Below are 18799 nucleotides of genomic sequence, written 5' to 3'. Positions count from 1 at the left end.
TTACACCATAAATGCATATATTAGCAAAGTATCTACTAAATATTCTATCATGACAGGATTACCTCAGGTAACCCATAAAATAGCAACAAGTATTATCCATTCATATCAAGTTAACTTAAGTCGCCTTTCCGGTATATCATATAAACAATACACATCTATGAAGTCCTACATTTAAAACAAAGAAATATAAATGTTTACAATAGCAAACTATCTAAAAAGCATTCTTCATGTCATGGGTACCTGAGGTAACCCCAGACATAATTACAAATATAACCCACTTAACTGAAGTTAACTGAGTTCACCTTTACATGTACATCACATAAGCAATACAACTTTCATGAAGTCCTACATTTGAAATAAAGAAGTTTGTTTATTACAATTAATGTAAACACTAGAAAAAGTATCTACGAAGAATTCATTCATTACAGGGTTACCTGAGACAGGGTTACCTCAGGTAACCTAATAATAACAACAAATACAACCCATTTAACTCAAGTTAACTCAGGTAACATATATCTATACATCGCATAAACAATACAAATTTATGAAGTCTTACATTTTAAATTAAGAAATTGTGTAATTACAACATCAACGCATATACCAGCAAAGTATCTACGAAGTATTCTTTCATAACAGGGTTACCTCAGGTCACCCCAAAAATAACAGTCAATATAATCAATTCAAATAAAGTTAACTAAGTTGCCTTTCTTAATATCATATAAACAATACACATCTATGAAGTTGAAATTTATAAAAAAGTAAATCGTTTATTACAACTTAAATGTATATTCTGGAAAACTATCTACAAAGTATTCTTACATGACAGGATAACCTCGCGTAACCATAACAATAACATCAAATAAAAAATACAAATCTATGAAGTTCTACATTTTTAAATTTAGAAATTGTGTGATTAAAATACAAATGTATACACTAGCATAGTATCTTCTTATATTTTTTTCATAACAGGGTTACCTGAGGTAACCCAAACAATAACAGCAATTACAACCAATTTAACTCAAGTTAATTCAGATCACCTTTACATTTACATCACATAAACAATATAACTTCAAGGAATTCCTACATTAAAAATGAAGAAGTTGGTTTATTACACCATAAATAAATATACAAGCAAAGTATCTACTAAGTATTCTGTCATGGCAGGGTTGCCTCAGGTAACCAATAAAATAGCTAAAAGTATAATCCATTTAAATCAATTTAAGACAGATCGCATTTTCTAAATATCGCATAAGCAATTTACATCTGTGAAGTCCTACATGTAAAACCTGAGATAACCCCAATAATAATTGCAAATATAACCCACTTAACTGAAGTTATTTGAGATCACCTTTACATATATATCCCACAAACAATATAACTTCAATGAAGTCCTACATTCAAAATGAATAAGTTGGTTTATTACAATTAATGTAGAGACTAGCAAAGTATCTACGAAGTATTCATTCATGACAGGGTTACCTGAGGTAACCCCAATTATAACACCAAATACAACCCATTTAACGCAAGTGAACTCAGGTAACATTTACATATAATCGCATAAACAATACAAATTTATGAAGTCCTACATTTTAAATTAAGAAATTGTGTAATTACAGCATAAATGCATATACCAGCAAAGTATATACGAAGTATTCTTTCATAACAGGATTACCTCAGGTAACCCATAAAATAACAACAAATATAATCGATTCAAATCAAATTAACATAAGGTTACAGTCTTGTTATTGACTGCTCCATAGGCTTACATGCAAAACAGCTGATCTTAGAAAAAAAATCATGTTCATATCATGTATGTACCAAAGTGAAATTGTGATTTAATTGAAAAAAGGGGGTCTTGCCACGAAGAATAAAAAGTTACGCAATCCTGAAGTCAACTCATTTTTTTTTCTACTTTCTGTTTGCTATTTTTACTAGACCTCACCACTTCAAGGAAACATGATATCCTTCCACTTTCCTGGAATGATATCCCCAAAAGATGCAAGATTTTTTAAAAAGTCTATATTTATGTTTCCATTCACCATAAATAAACCTATAAACAAACAGAAAAAAATGAGTTCAGAAAAAAATTCAGTCTACTAAATTATCTGTAAATCTCATTCTTGTCTATCTTTATGAATAACCTGACCATGCAGAGTTGTACAGTGGTTCACTGAGGTTACCTGACCCTGCAAAAGAGTACAATGGTTCCCTGAGGTAACCTGACCATGCACAGTTGTACAGTGGTTCCCTGAGGTAACCTGACCATGCACATTAGTACAATGGTTCCTTGAGGAAACCTACCATGCACAGTAGTACAATGGTTCCTGAAGTAATCTGACCAGGCATAATAGTGCAATTGTTCCCTGAGGTAACCTGACCATGCACAGTAGTACAATGGTTCCCTGAGGAAATTTGAACATGCACAGAAGTACAATGGTTCCCTGAAGTAATCTGATCATGTACAGTAGTACAATGGTTCCCTGCGGAAACCTGACCATGCACAGTAGTACAATGGTTCCCTGAGGTAACATGACAATGCACAGTATTACAATGGTTCCCTGAGGTAACCTGGCCATGCACAGTAGTACAGTGGTTCCCTGAGGTAACATGACCATGTACAGTAGTGCAATGGTTCCCTGAGGAAACCAGACAATGCACAGTAGTACAATGGTTCCCTGAGGTAACCTGACCATGCACAGTAGTACAATTGTTCCCTGAGATAAACTTACCATGCACAGTAGTACAATGGTTCCCTAAAGGTAACCTGGCAATGCACAGAAGTACAATGGTTTCCTGCAGTAACCTGACCATGTACAGTAGTACAATGATTCCCTTGGGAAACCTGACCATGCACAGTAGTACAATGGTCACCTGAGGTAACATGACAATGCACAGTAGTACAATGGTTCCCCGAGGTAACCTGACAATGCACAGTAGTATTGTGGTTCCCTGAGGTAACATGACCATGTACAGTAGTACAATGGTTCTTTGAGGAAACCTGACCATGCACAGTAGTACAATGGTTCCCTGAGATAAACTGACCATGCACAGTAGTACAATGGTTCCCTGAGATAAACTTACCATGCACAGTAGTACAATGGTTCCCTGAGGTAACCTGGCAATGCACAGAAGTACAATGGTTCCCTGCAGTAACCTGACCATGAACAGTAGTACAATGATTCCCTTGGGAAACCTGACCATGCACAGTAGTACAATGGTCACCTGAGGTAACATGACAATGCACAGTAGTACAATGGTTCTCTGAGGTAACCTGACCAAGCACAGTAGTATTGTGGTTCCCTGCGGTAACATGACCATGTACAGTAGTACAATGGTTCCCTGAGGAAACCTGACCATGCACAGTAGTACAATGGTTCCCTGAGATAATCTGACCTTGCACAGTAGTACAATGGTTCCCTAAGGTAACATGACCATGAAAAGTATTTCAATGGTTCCCTGAAGTAACCTGATCATGCACAGTAGTGCAATGGTTCTCTGAAATAACCTGACCATGCACGGTAGTGCAATGATTCACTAATTACTTACCATGCACAGTGGTACAACTGTTCCTTGAAGTAACCTGACCATGCAGAGTAGTACAATGATTCCCTGAGGTTACCTACTATGCACAGTAGTACAATGGTTCCCTGAAGAAACCTGACCATGCACAGTAGTGCAATATTTCCCTGAGGTAACCTGACCCTGCACAGTAGTTCAATAGTTCCATGAGGTAACATCAAAATACACAGCAGTACAATGGTTCCCTGAGGTACCATGACCATGCACAGTAGAACAATGGTTCCCTGAGGTAACCTGACCATGCACAGTAGTAAAATGGTTCCCTGCAGATTAGTATAATGGTTCCCTGGGATTACCTGACCATGCCCAGTGGTTCCCTTAGGTAACATGACCATGCACAGTAGTTCAATGGTTCCCTGAGGTAACCTGACCATGCACAGAAGTACAATGGTTCCCTGAGGTAACCTGACCATGCACAGTAGTTCAATGGTTCCCTGAGGTAACCTTAAAATACACAGCAGTACAATTGTTCCCAGAGGGACCATGACCATGCACAGTAGACCAATGATTCCCTGAGGAGACTTTACCATGCACAATAGTACAAAGGTTCCCTGCACAGTAGTACAATGCTTTCCTGAGGTTATCTGACCATGCCCAGTTGTACAGTGGTTCCCTGAGGTGACATGACCAAGCACAGTAGTACAGTGGTTCCTTGTAGTAACATGACCATGTACAGTAGTACAATGATTTCCTAAGGTAACATGGCCATACACAGAAGTACAATGGTTCCCTGAGGTAACCTGACCATGCACAGTAGTAAAATGGTTCCCTGAATAACCTGACAATGCATAATATTACAATGGTTTCCTGAGGTAACCTGACCATGCACAGTAGTACAATGGTTTCCTGAGGTTACATGACAATGCACAGTAGTACAATAGTTCCCTGAGGTTAAATAACCATGCACAGTCGAACAATGGTTTCCTGAGGAAACCTGACAATGCAGAGTAGTACAATGATTCACTGAGGTACCTTACCATGCACAGTAGTACAATGGTTCCCTGAGGAAACCTGACCATGCACAGTAGTAGAGTGGTTCCCTGAGGAGGCATGACAATGCACAGAAGTACAATGATTTCCTGAGGTAACCTGGCAATGCACAGTAGTTCAATGCTTTCCTGAGGTTACCTGACCATGCATAGTTGTAAAGTGGTTCCCTGAGTAACCTGACAATGCACAGTATTACAATGGTTTCCTGAGGTAACTTAAACATGTACAGTAGTACAATTGTTCCCTGAGGTAATCTGACTATGCACAGTAGTACAATTGTTCCCTGAGGTAACCTGACTATGCAAAGTAGTACAATGGTTATGGTTCCCTGAGGTAAACTCACAATACACAACAGTACAATGGTTTCCTGAGGTACCTTGACCATGTACAGTAAAATAATGATTCCCTAAGGTAACATAGCCATACACAGAACTACCATGGTTCCCTGAGGTAACCTGAACATCACAGTAGAAAATGGTTCCCTGAGGTAACCTGACCATGCACAGTTGTATAGTGGTTCCCTGAGTAACCTGACCATGCACAGTAGTACAATGGTTTCCTGAGGTAACCTGAACATGCACAGTAGTACAATGATTCCCTGAGGTAACTTACCATGCACAGTAGTACAATGGTTCCCTGAGGTAACCTGACCATGCACAGTAGTACAATGGTTCCCTGAGGTAACCTGACCATGCACAATAGTACAATGGTTCCCTGAAGTAACCTGACCATGTCAATAGTACAATGGTTCCCTTGAGAAACCTGACCATGTACAGTAGTACAATGGTTTCCTGAGGTAACATGACAATGCACAGTAGTACAAGGGTTCCCTGAGGTAACCTGACCATGCACAGTTGAACAGTGGTTCCCTGAGTAACCTGACAATGCACAGTAGTACAATGGTTTCCTGAGGAAACCTGACCATGCACAGTAGTACAATGATTCCCTGAGGTAACTTACCATGCACAGTGGTACAATGGTTCCCTGAGGTAACCTGACCATGCACAGTAGTACAATGGTTCCCTGAGGTAACCTGACCATGCACAGTAGTACAATGGTTCCCTGAGATAAACTGACCATGCACAGTAGTACAATGGTTCCCTGAGGTAACCTGACCATGTACAGTAGTACAATGGTTCCCTGGGGAAACCTGACCATGCACAATAGTACAAAGGGTCCCTGAGGTTACATGACAATGCACAGTAGTACAATGGTTCCCTGAGGTAACCTGACCATACACAGTAGTACAGTGGTTCCCTGAGGTAACATGACCATTTACAGTAGTAAAATGGTTCCCTGAGGTAACCTGATCATGTATAGTAATTTTCAGATGACCTGAGAAAACCTGGTCATGTACAGTTATTTACAGTTGACCTGAGGTAACCTGTCCGTGCACAAAATCACAAAGATGTGATCTGGATTAAGCTGACGAAGGGAGTTATGACCATGTAAATCAATTGTGATTACCTGAGGTTTTCAGAAAATATGCGTTTTGGCAAGCTTATTTATGGTAACATGCAGCTGGTACGAGGACCATGTACAGTGGTGATCTTAGATAAACTGACAATGCACCGGGTACAATGGTTATCTGAGGTAACCTGACCATGCACAGCAGTACAATGGTTCACTGAGGAAAGCTGACCATGCACAGTAGTGCAATGGTTCCCTCGGTAACATGACCATGCACAGTAGTACAATGGATCCCTGATGTAACCAGACCATGCACAGTAGAACAATGGTTCCTTGAAGTAACCCGACCATGCACAGTAGTACCATGGTTCCCTGAGGTAACCTTACCATGCACAGTAGTACAGTGGTTCCCTGAGGTAACCTGGTCATGTATAGTAATTTACATATGACCTGAGGTAACCTTGTCATGTACAATAATTTACAGATGACCTGAGGTAACCTGGTCATGTACAGTAATTTACAGATGACCTGAGGTAGCCTGTCCGTGAAAAAAAAGAACATAGATGTAATCTGGACTAAGCTGACGAAGGGAGTTATGAACATTCAATTGTGGTAACCTGAGGTTTGTAGAAAATTAGCGTTTTGCAAAGTTTATCTGTGGTAACATGCAGCTGGTACAATGACCATGAAGTTGTGACCTTAGGTAACCTCACCATATTCTAACATACAGAGGTATTCTGAGGTTACATATTTATATACAGTAGTTAAGAAATGACATTAGTTAACATGTGCACTTGGCCATGTATAGAAATGCAGAAGTGCCCGGAGGAAAACTAAAAAAATAGTGTTTTGTAAAGTTTATACAAAGTGTGGTAATACGAGTATGTGCAGTAATACAGAGTAACCTCACCATGTACAGCAATACAGAGGTAATATTAGGTAACCTCACAATGTTCAATCATACAGAGGTGACCTGAGGTAACCTCACCATGTGAGCAATCATAGATATGATCTGAGATACAGGAAATACGATGACCTAAGGTTATCTGATCATGTACAAAGTCCACTGGAGATGTGAGGTTTTTCATTGAAAATATCCAACATCTCTCAAATAAGATTGATTAAGACAATCAACATTTTAAAAAAGCAGTTATATACTATATAACCTGTGCTTGTAACTACGTTACTTTCAAAGTAATGTCAAATGAAAAACAAATAGATTACTGTTCGTACTGCAATGTTTCTCTTTTTTAATACTGGTGAATAAAATCCTTACAGTGTGTACTGGCTGGTCATCATCGCGTATGATACGATTTTGATACTCATACACAGTTAATGAATATTATGCATGAATATAGATAAGATCAGCACGTGTAGCCATATACTGAGAGTTGTAGATTTGTAGTGTAAATATATAGATGCCGTTTATAGAATACAAAATTAGATCAGAAACATAGTTATTAAAATTGAGAAAGGAAATGGTGAATATGTCAAAGGGACAACCACCCGACCATAGAGCAGACAACAGCCGAAGGCAACCAATGGGTCTCCAATGTAGCGAGAATTCCCGCAGCTGTAGGTGTCCTTCAGCTGGCCCCTAAAAATATGCATAATAGTTCAGTGATAATGGACGTCATACTAAACTCCGAATTATACACAAGAAACTAAAATTTAAAATCATACAAGCCTAACAAAGGCCAGAGGCTCCTGACTTGGGACATGCGCAAAATTGCGGCGGGGTTAAACATGTTTATGAGATCTCAACCCTCCCCCTATACATCTAGCCAGTGTAGAAAAGTAAAAGCATAATAATACGCACATTATAATTCAGTTCAAGAGAAGTCCGAGTCCGATGTCAAAAGATGTAACAAAAGAAAATAAATAAAATGACAATAGTACATAAATAACAACAGACTACTAGCAGTTAACTTACATGCCAGCTCAAGACCTCAATTAAACTGATTGAAAGATTATGTGTTCATCATATGAATATCAGGCACAATCCCTCCCGTTAGGGGTTTAGTATCATACTATCATAAAATATATGAGAAGAACATAACCCGTGTCATGCCAACAACTGTTTTTTAGAAATAGATGTGTTTAGTTCCGATTCAAAGACTCTATCAGTGAATCAATATTAAAGCCAAAATATGCACTCTTTAATGACCTGACAACAGTATCGTAACTATATCCCTTTTTAATAAGTCTATTTAAAGGTTTTGTTAGTTTCTGAGGAGAATACTGACATTTTTGTTCTTTATATAGAATATTTCCATAAAAAATTGGATGTGAAATACCTGAACGTATAAGATGTCTGCATGTTGAGTTATATTTACGAATTATTTCCTTATACCGATGATAAAATTTAGAAAATGTTTTGACCAGTTTGTGATATCGAAAACCCTGGTGTAATAATTTTTTAGTAATACATAAATTTCTCTCGCTAAAATCTAATACGTTGTTACATACACGAGAGAATCGTACAAGTTGAGATATATAAACACCATAAGATGATGACAAGGGAACGTCACCATCTACAAATGAATAATTAACAATAGGAAATGAAAAATCATCTCTTTTATCAACAATTTTTGTATTAAGCTTCCCGTTTATGATATAGATATCAAGATCGAGGAAAGGGCAGTGGTCATTGTTATCATTAGCTTTATTTAAAGTAAGTTCTACAGGATAAATTTCTTTAGTATACATACGGAAGTTGTTATTATTGAGAGCCAATATATCATCCAAATATCTAAAAGTATTGTTAAATTTTTGTATCAAATATTGTTTTGATGGGTCTTTGCTAATTTAAGTCATAAATTGTAACTCATAACAATACAAAAACAGTTCCGCAATAAGTGGTTCACAGTTAGTCCCCATTGGAATTCCAATAACTTGACGATATAAGGAATCTCCAAAGCGAACAAAAATGTTATCAAATAAAAATTCCAGCGCATAAATAGTATCAAAGCATGTCCAATTGACAAAGTTCTTTTGTTTATTGCTACTAAAAAATGATCGCAAAGAGTTTGAACATATGTACTCGCATTCCGACTTTTTAAATGCCCAGTTATTGCGAACCCTATCATAGTTTTCCATAGATTCACCTGCAAGTTACCTGTCCATTTAAACTTTTGTAAGTTCTATTGTCCCATTGAACAAATACAACAGGTATTGTTCTCTGTATAGTTTATTTGATGGGACCTTTAAATTTCTTCCATGAGAAATCTATCACTCTTTGATTAATTTACCTGAGTAAAAAAAAATTCTTCCAAATAAATGAAAATACACTTGTAATTGTTCAATATACCCTGGTTGTTGTTTTTTTATTCTTCATTCAAAACTGAGGTTTTGTTATGTTTTCATGAAAGGATGTCAATAGTGTATTTCTTAGGACAGAAATCAATATATTAGATGCCAAAGGTGTATGTATGTGTGTTTTTTGTTTATTTTTCAAATTCTGTAAACCAACTTATTTTCACAAATAGTTATTCATCTCAACTTATTCCTTTTATGTTGATTTCTCAGCTATGGTATCTGAATAGATTAATAATTTTCTTGCTGTTTTTATGTAAGGGAAGACCAAAAAGTAACATTTGTACAATGATTTATTTGTACTCTTATTTTATAAAATCACTGTTATTTTACTTTTGACCATACAAGAGCTGCAATATGTGATGCAGTTATAGATGGAATAACGCTTGAAAAATCTGAGAACATTTTTAAACACTGTGGATATATTCATTAAAATTATCTCCCCTGGTTATTGTTGAGTCTGACTGTTCATGTATTATGTAGTTCTTTTGATTCATACAAAGTGCAAATTTTGCATTGGATACATTATTTGCACATTACATCAATTTAGATAAAAAAATATTTTAAGAATTACATGATTAATTTGATTAAAAAAACGCTTTAATTTTGCATCTTGAATAATTTTGAAATCTTGAAAATTACTTTGAAATTTATTTTGCAAACTAACTTAAACTAAATAATAGCAATGCACACTTGGCTGAGATTCATTTTACTATCATAAATACTGAAGTATGAACAAACTAATCCCCCCTTAGACAAGCTTACCCTCATGTAGGTTATAAGGTTAATTATACAAAAGTTTGATCAGAAATCAATTTTTAATTTTTGAATCAGTGTTTATATTGAAACTATTAAAAATGTATTATTGATATTGAATGAATACAATGCCACATGCAGTTTTGCAAGAGTTCTTATTTATTATTTGTACATGTATTTTTATCATTGACAGTTCAATTTTTTGTTCAGGCAAATTAATCAATGCGTGATAGATTCCTCTTGGAAGAAATTTAAAGGTCCCATCAAATAAACTATACAGAGAACAATACCTGTTGTATTTGTTCAATGGGACAATAGAACTGCCAAAAGTTTAAATGGACAGGTAACTTGCAGGTGAATCTATGGAAAACTATGATAGGGTTCGCAATAATTAGGGATGTGAATCTTTTGCTTAAATGAAGATTTATGATTATTTATACTTTGATATAATTGATGGAATACTTTTCACATATCGATTGTTTGTACAACTTTTATGAGAAAAAAAACGTATGTGCCTGCCCCAAGTCAGGAGCCTGTAATTCAGTGGTTGTCGTTTGTTTACTAGTATGTGCTCATGGTGCTACATATTTGTTTTTGTTCATTTGTTTTATATAATTAAGGCCGTTAGTTTTCTCGTTTGAATTGTACTTCATTGTTATTTCTGAACCTTTTATAGATGACAATGCGGTATGGACTTTGCTCATTGTTGAAGGCCGTACGGTGACCTACAGTTGTTAATTTCTGTGTCCTTTTGTGGACAGTTGTCTCATTGGGATTTATACCACAGCTTCTTTTTTATATGTATCATTATTGAACGCATACATATCGTTATCTAGGTTCTTCTATTTTAATTGTATATATATCTACTACCCCTTTCGACATGTTCGAATAAACAAAGAATGGTACACAAAGAAGTTTTAAATAAAATACATTTCAAACAAAGATAAGAAAAAACCAACGAAAGTGGTAATTATTTAACAATTTTGCATTAGTGTTAATGCTAATCTTACAGTGGAAGATGCATGCAGTACACTTAAATTCAAATAATGCCGTGACAGTTTATAGCGATATTTTTTTGTAACAGCTCAGTGGCGGGTCCAGGGGTAATCTGGGGATAGGAACCTTTTTTTTTGGAGATCAATGCATTTGAATGGGAACATATCATTTCATTTTCAGGGGGTGGCTATGTTGGGTTTTTTTTAAGTTTGTTTCTAATTGTTTGAGAAACAAATCATTGTTTTTGACCCTGAGAAAAAAAATTGTTTGTTTCACCCTCAGCTGCCACTATATGTAATGCTAAAATTGAAATGAAAGAAAAAAATGTTTTCGACCTGTCTCCAAAAAATATTGTCTTTCGCCGAAAATCAAATGTTTGCTGCCTTAGGCATGTGTGGATAACTTTTATTCTTTAATAGTTAGTTTAAATAATTGTATATACATTTATTTACATAAATCTCTATGAAACCAGTTTTTGACAACTATTTTTATAAAAGTTGAAATAGCCATTCAAAAAGTGTTTTCTTTTTAATTATTTTAAGTCATTTACGTTTCACTAAATAAATATCTGTTCACGTTGCAATGATCACAAATAAACCAAATATTTGGATTTTTTTCGTGAATTATTTGTCGTAACTTATTGTAAAAAATTGTATGTGTTCCTGTTTTCTCCTATTTTTCGCACATATACTGTCAGTCGAAATAGAAAGTACAATGATGTATTTTTAGTTTATTCTATTTTTAGATCATGTTATTACTACGCATATGGGCACTATTGCCACGATTACCTGAGGGCACCGATTACCTTAGGGCATACAGCAGCGGACCTAACTGCCATCTGCAATATACTAGTAGCTATTGGTATCGGTATCGGATTCGACCCGGAACTTGTTAATTATTGGCAATATTAATTATGTGGAAAACAAAAGGGTCTGGAGTGGTGTATTTTTTAATCTACACCATTGTCCTATATTAGTTATATATAGAGTTGAATTCTTTGATTTGTCGTTTTTACCCGATGACGGCTGACAAATTGGAGGTCGTAATTTTATATTATAGATGTATAGTTCGGCGTCCGCAAACAAGAAGCCATACGTATTTCATTGAATCTCGATATTTATCATGTTTATAATTTTTCTAACAATGACGTTCTACCTCAATAAGCCTGGACAGGTCATGGCGGGTCACAATTTTAATATATAAATATAGGTACTATATATTAGTTAATATTATATAAAAATGGGTACATTGTTGTAGACAAACATAGTACAATCCTTCAAAAAAAAAATCGAAGTTAACCTAGATTTAAAATGATAATTCCAAGATTAAAGTTGGAAATTGCAAGATTAAAGTTGATAATTCCAAGATTAAAGTTGATAATTCCAAGATTAAAGTCGACAATTTGAAAGAAATAAATAAAAAAGGATGACCCTAATACGCTTTCGTAATAAATGGAATTACATAAGTAAATGCCAAAAATATCATCTTTCGTCAATCATAGACCGTAACTCCCAAATAACATAAAGAAAAATCGTCAAAAAGTATAGGGCTCGGGTTTCCTTTCCTATTTTCTTGATAGAGGGTTGCTTCTTGCAAGGACGCTGTGTTACCAAGGGTTTCAAATGGTAAAGTTGGATGTATCCCTATGAAGATGTAACGGACCCTTTGCCTTGTTTCAATAGGTTCGTGTTCTTAACAAACTTTCTAAAATAGCTTTCAGTAGTATATTAAAGTAAAGGAAGTGCGATCTTTTTTGGCTTTCGTAAGCGCTGAGAATCAGATATATTAATGTAGTATTTTTGAGTTTTGAATTTTGAATTTTAAATTTTGAATTTTGAATTTTGAATTTTGAATTTTGAATGATCCTTCTCGTCTTTCGTATTTCACTTCAATTCAAATAACACATATTACTTTGTTTACGTTTTGTTTGTACCTACGGTTCCCTATACATTTTCAAACTGAAACTTCGAATAGTAATATACTTACATTGATAGGATTTTTGGACCTGTTACTCCGAATTTATATATCAGAGGACCCCAACATAATGACAGAAGAAAGATTGGAACCATAGATATGGAATACAGAAGATGCAAATGTTCTTGTTGTTCTTTGCATGAATGTCTATGTATCGTTGTATTTTGTAAAGAAGATGTTGAGAAGTTCTGTTCACTTATTGCAGTATTATTTTCCGGAACTTTTGGCAAATTACTCATCATCAAAGAAACCGAATTATTTCCAGCTATGTTTGATGAAAGTTTGTTTGTTTCACACAAATCGATGTAAAATCCATAATCAATTAAAATATAAACATACGAACTCCATCCAGCATATATAACTGCAAACAACAATGATTCCAATATTGCAACAAAAATAAAAAGAAGTAAGAGGCAGTTACAGGTTGCCATTTTCTACTTTCGGATGGTATAGTAAATATTTGTATATCAGTTAAATGTTATGATAGATTTTAAATTTAAATTTCCGACCATGTGTTAACTGGTGCATAAACTCTTAAGATAACTTTAACTGGTGCATAAAGATAACTTTATTTGAACAAATGTATTGCAAAAATCAAAACCCTGACGGGTTGAAATGCAAACACAATATACACTAGAATCATACAATACATGAACAAAGTATAAACAAGTCCAGTTAATATTTTATTAATATATATATAAATAATAAATATAACATATATAAATAATAAATATAACATATATAAATAATAAATATGTGTACAAGCGTCTTAACTGATGTCCGGTTTTAACAGTTTTATTGTATAAATTTCAAGACTGCTATAGTTTAATCAAAGTAGATAGATATGACTCATTTTACATCATGATCATATTGATGAAGGATATCTGTTATCCGAAATATTTATCAATAAATACATTTATAGTTTCCTTTTTTTGTTATTGGTGTTGTTTTGTATACTTTGAGGCGTTTAAATGATAAATAAATATATATCTATATATATAATGTCTGAATAATAGCCAACGATGAATCTTACAGAGTGATGGATCATATAATTATGCCACAGTACACCACAAAATACAATATGTTATAAGCAATTCTTAAAGGGTACAACATTACTCCCTAAAAAACGAACATCATGAACGAATGTTGAATATTTCGGATAACTAATATCCTTTACCAGTCATTTCAATTAATATTCATGCGTTTGTTGAATGGCTGTTCTGTCTAGCTAACATACTGCATGTCACATCGACACTGATGAAGTTATTCAACTTTCTCTGACTGGGTTTTTCAAGTTTCATTTATTTTTTATGAGCTGATAACTAATCTATTGACAGATCCTCAAATGAAGAATGGTACAAGTCGTGTGATCAATGCCAACAAAGATGAACACTCAAACACGTACTTGCCATTCCATCGGGTGCGTTTACACTTTATATTGCTATGTAGATCTCAAAACTGAGAATGTTGTATACCTTCTCAGTGTCGCTGTGCATTCTACTGCAATTCAGAACTACCTGCCCAAGCTGATCTCAAAAGCCTTACTGTCACTATCTTAAAACAACAACGAGGATTGGCCAAGGACCAACAAACTTTCTAGGGAAAGTTTTAGAATAAGGATGTTAATGACATTTTCCCCAGAGGGCATTAATAAGAAAGCATATAATGAGTGTCTACCATCATTTGTTTCCCGTAACCCAGGCTTCAGTACAGGACTCAGTTTTAAGGAATTTATTCCATCTCACAAACATAAATATTGAAAAACATCACCAACATATAAATTCGTGATAATTTGTATAACGATCAAGATTACTATTATAGTGTGACTCCCATATGCCAGGATAAGAATCATTCGACATCTTAATGTTGATGGATATTACGGATATTTGTGCATGATTTCTTTTTGTGTTTTCTACCCTTTCGTTCTTTTAGATTTGCTATACATAGTATAAAGTATACTTATAACGATAATTCAATATTATTTGTCCAATCAAATTCGGTATGATTATCTGGTCTTGACTTTAAGATGATAATTTCTGAAAATTTTAAAACACGAAACGACACAGAATTGTTACAATAGTTTAATCTTTAAGTTTAAGCAAGGATTTGCAAATCCTTGGTTTTAGGTTCAAAATGTTTTTGTTGTATATTTTAATTTCGCAACATGCCAAGCTGTTATGCACATAAAAAGAAACCTGACTTAGCTCATAGCGGAACATTAACTAAATATAAACAATATTAAACATAACTTGTGTGTGTACAACATGTGTAATGGAACAATCTTTCCCGAGGACGCTAGAGACTCCATGTTAGGAAAGTCAAAATTATAAATGGGTTCAGAGCAAATTAACCACAAAATCAAAACAGAATAAGATTATATTTGCTAGACGAAGTTGTAACTTTAGTTTTGTTTAAATTATATCTTATATTGAATTGGAAATTTAAAGAATTATCATACAAAAAATCTCGTACCCAAAAACTGGCTTTGAATCGGGTAATTGCATTTCGTAGTTAACCATTAGCTTTGCCGTTGTTTCTGGAATTTTTCACACATCGTTGTCACTATAATGGGATTTTATGAGACTGTCATACAAGTGAAAGGTTTAGCTAGCTATAAAAAACAGGTTTTATCCACCTTTTTTAACTTAAGAATATGGTTGTTCCGAGTCAGGAATATGACAGTTGTTGTCCATTTGTTTGATGTGTTTGAGCTTTTGGTTTTGCCGTTTAGTTTTGGTCCTTTCGTTTTGAATTTTCTTTTCTTCTACACATACACATCAATTAATGTTAAAAAAACAACATTACCTAATGACTCAATCACATATTGATGAAATCTAGAAATCTATATACATGTATATATATATATTTATATACCGAAAGTACAGCCGTTCTGCAAACAGAAACCTTGACTCTCCCTCTGATATCTTTTGTCACTCTTTTGCAGAGGAACAAAAACAGAAAATCACAAAAATACTGAGTTTCGAGGAAAATTCAAAACAGAAAGTCCCTAATCAAATGGCAAAATCAAAATCACAAACACATCAAACGAATGGATAATAACTGTCATATTCCTGTCTTAGTAAAGGCATTTTATTATGTAGAAAATAGTGGATTCAACCTGGTTTTATAGCTAGCCAAACCTCTCAAAATTATGAGTAAAGCAGTCATCATTGTGTTATAATCATAATCACAATAAAAACAATCAAATATTTAACAAAGAAGCACAAAAGGCATAAATCAAAATTAACAACCTCATTCATTGCTTTCTTGTTTTTTTGTTTTGTTTTATTTATGCTTGTTAAATTCTCCAATAAAGGATTGAAGGATTTTAAGTACTGGGAGCGAATGGTTAGATTAACATTACTCTGACGTAGAATCGCGCGTTTGACGTCAGAATGTCAACGTCACACAGGTAGAACATAGCTTATATGTTAGAAAATAAGACACACTAAACTTGGTAACAGTAATTTTCATGACGGGTTGATTAATTTAGTTAATTATAATGCATCAGTCATAAACCTTTGTACTAGTATATTTCAAAAGTGTTAGATAAGAGCTGACTTATAGAAAATAAATTGAATACTAATTACTACTGTATTCCTAATTAATATATGCTGTGAATTGTATCACAACAGTAGTCCTGACGTAACAGAGGTGTGCCCCTTTCGAGTGTATTTGTAAAGGACATTTCATTTGTGATCCACAATATAGAGAGAGAACAAAAAACGTATGTCCATATGTATTTTGTACTTGAATGCACTCTACATTTCCTATCCACAAAAATGTTTAAAAACAATGCATGCCATACCTACCGCATTTTATGCGAGCACTCTAATGCGGGGTTCACACATTGCCGATTATTGCTCCCGTTTGAGATCAGACAGCGATACGAAACGAAAAGTGAAAAAGTCGGATTACTATCCTCAATTATCTGGAATGTCCTATCATTGTCTGAAGGCAGTCGTTTAAGTTCGTAACAGATTCCTACGGGTCGGGAAGGGTCCGAATAGTTCGGCGAAGCACCCCGACAGCTAGGTGCGTCCCGTCACATTCGGGGAAACTCAGCCGATTTAGTCTAGTCGGATTACAATCGTGCCTATGTCGTGACAGATTCTGCTGTATCGGATCACAATCCTAACAATGTTCTGTGTTTCTGGACGTTGTCCTGTGGAACGGGAATGATCTTGAGAAATTTTTCATTGCTGTTTTTCTGCCGTTTGAGTCCAGATCGCATCCAGATCTTGTCGATTGCGAACCGTTTTTGCCGAAACCGTTCCGGAACAGTCCCGTTATTAATACGAAATTCGTCAATAATACCCACGTCAGAGTCCCGACTATTACAGAATACAATAAGACTGAGACCAGACAAAGCCGTTTGCAATGCGATAGGGCGGACCGTGATAGGATTACGTTCCGACAGTACCTGCTGATCCCGATTATGCCGACAGTTTTCGAACGGATAACTTCCGTCAGCATCGGTTCACTGTCTGGTCACAGTCTGTTCTCTGTCGGATTACATTCGGTAGAATCGGGACGCAGTTGTAACAGAATCGGTCGAAATTTACCTGGTGAAAGATATAAATTGGATTAGAAGCGGATTGAGAACGGGATAATCGGGATAAATTCGCTTGGAAACGGTTGAATATCGACGCTTCCTGATCAATATCTGATTGTTGTCGTGAATAAATTATTTGTTTTTACAAATTCTAATTTAAGTTTGAATTTCCATCCACGGTTCACAGGATCTTGGTCAGATTTTTGACAAATTTTAATCGGGAATGGTCCTGTCAAGGTCGGCAGTAAAAATCGTGAATATGTGACCCCAGCTTAACATTCACGAAACCATCGTTCCCTAAATCAGTCTTCAATATACGCAACATATTTTATGTTATGAGGACACAATGAATATTGTAAACAGAACTAACAAATGGCTATGCTACCCTTTTAATTTGTGGATGAAACGCGCGTTTGACGTAAATAACTATAGATGTGTATCCTGGATGAATTTAATTGTTTTCATTATTTTTATACTTGAATTTTAGATATGACAAACGAAAGCAATAACAATGTGTTTTGTCTGAGATAGATGTGGCGTAATTATTCTTCAGGTTAAAAAAAAGTGAGGATGCGTGTGGTGAAATTACACAGTTATCGCCATTTGATGTGTGTTTGCTAAGGTTCTTAGTCTTGACGGTGTATTAATTGCAATTTATTTTCAAGCATCTTTCCGATTTATGTTTTCATGTTTCAACATCCAATAGCTAGTTAGGGTATGAAATTACACTTAAAAAGTATTGCTTATGAATTTTTAAATGAAGTTGGGATTGACTTAAGTTGAAAAAGGTATAAATTAGTATATCTTATATACCTATATGTAGTTATTTTCTTTCAGAACGATTGGTCATTCTTTTAAAGCATCAACATAGACGATACCATGTTTCAATGAAATATGCTGTATAAGGCATAAATTAAAGACCTGTGTAAGGTCATTATTTGCCTGGATAAAATGCTAACTATAATTTACCTCAAAATTATATGCGTCTGATAGTTTTTTGTCGCCGATTTGGGAATTTATTTTTTAAAGTTCAATCTATGATAGGTAAAAATCGTCATTGTCCGCATTTTAATTTTAGAAACAAATAATAAGAAGTTTTGTTTATTTGTCACTTTAAAACAGAGACATTATCATATATGTGAGATGAATTTTAATGTAACACTTTAGTAAAAAGCCAGATTTATCATATTCGCGTGTAAGACTTTTACTCTATTAAATAATCAG

General features: G+C 34.8%; 1 long non-coding RNA gene across 1 annotated transcript in view; it reads right to left on the bottom strand.

Annotated features, from left to right (window-relative positions):
* The window catches only part of LOC143062108 (uncharacterized), a 121138-nt gene extending 107508 nt beyond the window's left edge, over positions 1-13630 (bottom strand). Inside the window, exon 1 of the long non-coding RNA XR_012974552.1 lies at positions 13033-13630. This is a non-coding gene — a long non-coding RNA (uncharacterized LOC143062108). The remainder of the gene's footprint in view (positions 1-13032) is intronic.
* Positions 13631-18799: the final 5169 nt, after the last annotated feature.

This window comes from Mytilus galloprovincialis, chromosome 2 (assembly GCF_965363235.1).
Source record: "Mytilus galloprovincialis chromosome 2, xbMytGall1.hap1.1, whole genome shotgun sequence".
NCBI classification, from domain to species: domain Eukaryota; kingdom Metazoa; phylum Mollusca; class Bivalvia; order Mytilida; family Mytilidae; genus Mytilus; species Mytilus galloprovincialis.
This window is presented reverse-complemented; position numbering and strand designations above follow the sequence as displayed.